The sequence below is a fragment of the Scylla paramamosain genome, chromosome 17 (genome assembly GCF_035594125.1).
Source record: "Scylla paramamosain isolate STU-SP2022 chromosome 17, ASM3559412v1, whole genome shotgun sequence".
NCBI lineage: Eukaryota > Metazoa > Arthropoda > Malacostraca > Decapoda > Portunidae > Scylla > Scylla paramamosain.
The window spans coordinates 18,559,159-18,565,000 of record NC_087167.1 but is presented as its reverse complement, the minus strand read 5'-3'; the positions used below and the strand labels follow the sequence as shown (position 1 = coordinate 18,565,000).

Below are 5,842 nucleotides of genomic sequence, written 5' to 3'. Positions count from 1 at the left end.
TCGTAGGATCTCTCGTCTTGTCTTTCGGGCTCTCTTTCCTAGGGATTAAAAAAGTGCGGGAAATTTCAATGTTTGTAAGTGCATTGGTGTGTGTATACGTGTGTGAGTGTCATTGCTAGTTCTCTCTCTCTCTCTCTCTCTCTCTCTCTCTCTGTAGTTACACAGATTTTCAAGGGTTATTTAACGGCTCTAATGACAAAATAAAAACATTTCTACACTACTAACAAGAGAATCACGCTTTTAAAACGTTCTAGTTGAAGTAACACGGGTTTTTCAAGGGTGTTTTTACGGTGGTATTGAGCGATTAACAACATCTCTACATTATTAAAAGAAGAAACATCCTTGAAAACCTAATCATCTTTGTGGCATTGGGAAACAATCGTGAGGAGAGAGAGAGAGAGAGAGAGAGAGAGAGAGAGAGAGAGAGAGAGAGAGAGAGAGAGAGAGAGAGTATATATGAGCATTTTAGTTCAGCCTATCCTTCGCTCGTTCGTGTTTGCTGCGGTGACGCGGTGCAGCAGTGAGTGAAACTTGCATTCATAATCACATAGCGGGTGCGGAGTAGGATAAAGGGAGTGAGGAAGTGAGAATATTTTTATTATTTGACATATTACTTCATAACATGTCAACTTTTTTTTTGTGCTAGTGTGTGTGTGTGTGTGTGTGTGTTGAGGAGCAGTGACAGGTGGCGCTGGGGAGGGAGAGCCGGCGTTGGTTGGTTGGCTGCTTTGTTTTGGTCAGCTTTGGTCAGTTTTGGACAATCTTGCCCCACACGCTCTATTAAGGAGTGTTTCCGTACTCCCGACAGCTTCTCCCTGCACCGAGCACCGCCATGCAGCACCAGAGAGGCACGAGTACGTAAGGTGAGTCCAGCTGTGCCAGCCTTCCCTCAGTCAGCCTTACTGCCTTCACCACAACATCCTCCTCCTCCCTGTAGTGTCTTGTATTCGTTTATTTAGGTTTTATTATTCGTTAATTAGGTATATTTAGGGTTATTTATCTATTTTTAGGATTTGTTTACATGTGAGCCTGGAAACAGTTGGAAATTTAGTCAAATATTGAAAGTTCGTCAGTATGTAAACAAGCCGTCAGCTGAGGTAGAGGCGATGCGTCTGTGTTATCAGCCATGATTTGCTTCGTCTCTCACTTACTGTAAACCAAACATGCCATAAGATGGAGCCACATGCCTAGCCTTCATATCCGCTGGTCATATATATCCTCCATTACCTGCTTCTGGTGTCATGAATGAATAATTGAGGAAACGGCCGCCGGCTTCCCCAACTTTGGTCGCTGCTGAGGGCCGCCATGATGGATTGCTGCCTGTTCCTGCTTGTTGGTTCCAATATATTTTTTGTATTTTTCTGAAAGACTTTACTTGGCTTGTATAGTAAGTTTTTATTGTTTTTAAAAATATTTTGTTGCTTTTGAAGTGTTTTTCTTGCTTAAGTTAATTAAATGTCCTGAATTTGGTATTGTTTTTATTTTTTTATTTTTTTTACGTAAATAGAGGTTGGTTTTTACAATGATATTTATTCAACCGGGGTTTTTGGCTTTTTTTTTTATTTGAGGCTTTAATGAAGCTTTTATTACTTAAAAAAATCGATTATGGTTTTTAAAATGTATTACATGTCTGTTGGGTGAAGTGTGTGGACTTTGAAATGGTTTTTAATCCCGTTCAAAGTGGTAATTTTGTCAATTTTTACTGTTTTTATTTATTTATTTCAGCTTGTAACTAAGTTTGCATTGTTTGAAAAAAAAATAATTCGATTTTTTAGTGTTTTTTAACCGGTGTAGAATGAAATGAGTGGACTTTTCATTGTTTTTAATGGTGTCAAAGGTTCCAGCACTTCCATATTTCATGTAATATTTCTTCTCAACAACTCAGGCTGGAGATGTTTTAATATTATGAATATGAATTAAAGTTATTGTCAAGTCAGAATATATAATGCATTCACGCCTAGTTTAAATTTTTCTAAGGCTCAATTTCAAAATGAAATACGTTATATACGTAATCCAGCGGGCCGGCAGCAGCTCACCTGTGACATCATGAAGCATCCGGGACTCGCTATGCTCCAGCGTCTGTTTGTCAATATTTACCGCAATATCCAGTGTTTTCCAGGTTTTTTAAGCTGTTTCCAAACTCTGGCTTGTAGATAGTAGAAGGAAGAAAATAAGAGAAATGAAGGAGAAGGAGGAAGAAATAAATATAAATGTAGGAGGAGGAGGCAAAACAGGTAAACAATATTTAGCTTAGTTTCCCTTGCTACGCTGTGTTTTGGGTTTTTACTTTTGCTGTTATGATTTTATTTTGGGTGAATTTTGGGTGTTTTAAATGTGGCTTAGGATGTTTTTATTTATGGTTTATGTTTTGAGTCGTCTAGGGTGTTTTGAGTACATTGTGGGGTGTTTAATTTTGTTCTAGGTATGTTTAGGGTTATATTGAGGTGTTATGAACTTGTTTTGGGTTTATTTTGGGTGTTTTAAGTGTTTTTGGTGGGTTTGGCTGTGTATGGCATCTTTTGGGTGTATTTGAGTGTGTCCAGGTATTTTTGGGTCTTTAAGGGTGTGTTTGTGGTGCATTCCGTTGTGTTATGTGGTGTTTTGGGCGTGTTTTGGATGTTGGATATGTTTTAGGCGTGTTTGGATATGTTTGATGAGTTTTGGGGTGTTGTAGGGTGTTTTGTATGTGTTTTAAATGTTTTGAGTGTGTTTGAATGAGTTTGGGGGTATTTTGGGTTGTTTTAAGTGTGTTTTGGATGTTTCGAGTGTGTTTTGGGCGTGTTTGGTTGAGTTTTATGGGTATATTGGTGTTATGGGATGTTTTAAGCGTGTTTTGGTTATGTTGCGGATATTTTTGGATGTTATGGGTAGTTTTAAGTGTGTTTTGAATGTTTAAAGCGTGTTTTGGGTGTGTTTGGATGAGTTTTCTTGCATTTGAGGATGTTTTGAGAGTGTTTTCGGGTGATTTGAGAACGTTTTGGGCTGCTTTGAGTGTGTATTGGGGTATTTCGGCAACACACGCCCCCCAGTAACTCAAATAGCGTAACTCTAAACACCACAACCTCATCAGATCTTACCGTAACATATACTGGACACATTTATCAAGTCTATTATACCCACAAGGGTTTGCCACACTCCAGATACTACGGAGGTACCCGTGAAAAAGTCCCCCTGCCTCCCCTCTCACTCACTCTTCTGCCAAGGCCACCTCCTTAGATGCTATCTTCAGTAGGCATGAAACATCAAAAGAGAGAGAGAGAGAGAGAGAGAGAGAGAGAGAGAGAGAGAGAGAGAGAGAGAGAGAGAGAGAGAGAGAGAGAGAGAGCCTATGAAAACACATTTTCCTTGACATCCCTACAGCGAGCCAGTCCAGCTTCGATGCCTCGTTTATATTCTTAAGCTTTGGGGTCATCATCATCAAGTAGTGGCTCATTCAGGGGAATTCTTCTTTGGCTGCACATACTGTCCAACTGCATATGTGCAGCTGCTTTATGAGCACTTCTAACTGGGTGGTACTGCAGGGTGCTGCCTGACTTGTACAGACAGCGGAATCTGGATTCTGGTGTCCCATATGTCTGCTGTATCAGCACATGTGTCTTTGTGTGGTTTTTGTAGGCATGCTTGCCTGCAGTTCTTGGCTGGCTCAGGAGTCATTAGGAAAGGGCACCAGAGGATAAAAGAAGCACGTGTAAAGGATTAATCCAGACAAAAAATAACTTTAAAAAATCTTGTCCATAAACAATCAACCATCACATTATTCTAATACCCATTTTTTGTTCATGAAATTAATCTTCATTTTACTCTCCAGTTATATAACTTTTATACAGATTAATCTTCCTCCTCATAAGGAAAAATCTTCACATTATACAGAAACAATTTAGCTTTTCAAGTACACTTGCTTAATAACTTTTACATTTACTGGAAACAAACATGAAAATAGTGTGGGAAAAAAAAAAAATCATAAGTGACACTAGTATGCTGATAATTACTTACAAAGTTTTGAAGTTTCATACATTTCAAGTGAAAACAAATGAAAGGTTACTCACTAAGGAGCTACAAGGTGTAGGTGAGGTGATCCAGTAGATCAAACCAATCTCTGAAGACCCCTTTTCTGTGCACACCCTGTCGTGTTCTTTGGCCCACAGGAATTCCATGAAGGCTGAAAAAGTTACTTTCATCAACTAAAATGTTCTTATTTTATTTTCACTTTTAGCTGATAGTAATGTTTATAAGGGATAAGCACAAAGATTATATATGATGCTTAAAGGCAGCTTAAAGTGTAATGTTAATTACAAAAACTTTAGTAAGTTGTAAAGAAACAATAACTTTTGTCAGGAGTGATGCAACTTAAGTGGTATTGGTCATTATATTGAAGAAATTTTAACTTTAATTAATCCAGAACCACCAGTGTATCCAACTTATAATTATTCCTTTTCCATCTCTGGCTACATACAAATTAACTTATAATTATACCTTTTCACTCACTGCTTCATACAAGTTAACTACATCTGCCTCACCTGTCTGGCTCTTGCTGCTTCTACCACGCACCACTACAAAACTCTGCTGTCACAATCGCTCACCACCTCCTCCACCACCACCACAAAATTATGTCTGGCACTTGCTCCCCCAACCGCACACCATCACCACACCTGCCGCAGTACCTAGCCTACTCCTCCACTACACACCTTCAGCATCATCACACTTCCTTCTATAAAGGTTTCTAAGTAGATAATGAACAACACAACACATTCACTATCACACTTGCTGTTTCTCACCACACTACCATCACTTTGCCTCCATCTCCTTGGCACTTGCTGCCACCACCCCCACTACTACACCTGCCTGCTTTGACTTCACAAGTCAAGGTTATTTCAAGATTTTTTTTTCTTTTAATTAATTGAGTGAAAAAAAAAAAAAAAAAAAAAAAAAAAAAAAAAAAAAAAAATATATATATATATATATATATATATATATATATATATATATATATATATATATATATATATATATATATATATATATATATATATATATATATATATATATATATATATATATATATATATCCCCTGCCTCCTTATACATCTTGCAGCTTGTTCCCCACATGACCACACTCCCCCACACTCTTGCTGGTTATTTAAGTGCTACTTTCATTTCATAAGTTCGGGACTAATGTAATGAAGGCAATTAATAATAATAAAAGCCACAAGACAAGGGATAGCACAGATGGTGGTAATGACCTGTGACTGCTGCCTCTCTGATGTCTTCATTACACTGCAGGTACACACATCGCTTTTGTTTGTCATATGTAATCAATACTAAACTCATCCAACGGTCTTTCCTATCTAAGTAATGTTAAAACATCTCAAAGCAGGGTGAAAAATGACAACACAACAACGCAGCCAACCACTCACACAGTGAATCATTGATCAAGTCCTTTACACGGTCTCCTGCCTTATTTTGATTATTGTTACATATGCCAACTATTGCAACAACTGGGATTATCACAAATTAGTATTCATCCTCAGAACTCACCTATGTAAGTAGCTAGAGGATGAAATATTCTCCAGCTGACGGCGCTCCTTTGTCCTCGTAAGTGAAGTGGTGGTGTTACCAGCACCAGAGAGTAGTCCTAACTTACCAGGCGAGTTATCAGGTCGTAAGTGTTTGCTGAATAGCAACTTACCATGTTTACAGAGTTACCAGGAGTTTGGTTTGGTAAATGCTTTGATGAATCCACCCCCAGGCCGTTACTATGTCGTTCCTGAATAACAGTTTACCAGCTCTGGTAGTGGCATGGTAACTTAGCCCTCATGAGTGGGCCTAGCTGGTAAGTTTGATG

The 5,842-nt window shown here is 38.4% G+C and overlaps 1 long non-coding RNA gene across 1 annotated transcript in view; it reads right to left on the bottom strand.

The window, feature by feature from the left end:
• The window catches only part of LOC135108258 (uncharacterized), a 4,752-nt gene extending 3,448 nt beyond the window's left edge, over positions 1-1,304 (bottom strand). Inside the window, exon 1 of the long non-coding RNA XR_010272181.1 lies at positions 1,228-1,304. This is a non-coding gene — a long non-coding RNA (uncharacterized LOC135108258). The remainder of the gene's footprint in view (positions 1-1,227) is intronic.
• Positions 1,305-5,842: the final 4,538 nt, after the last annotated feature.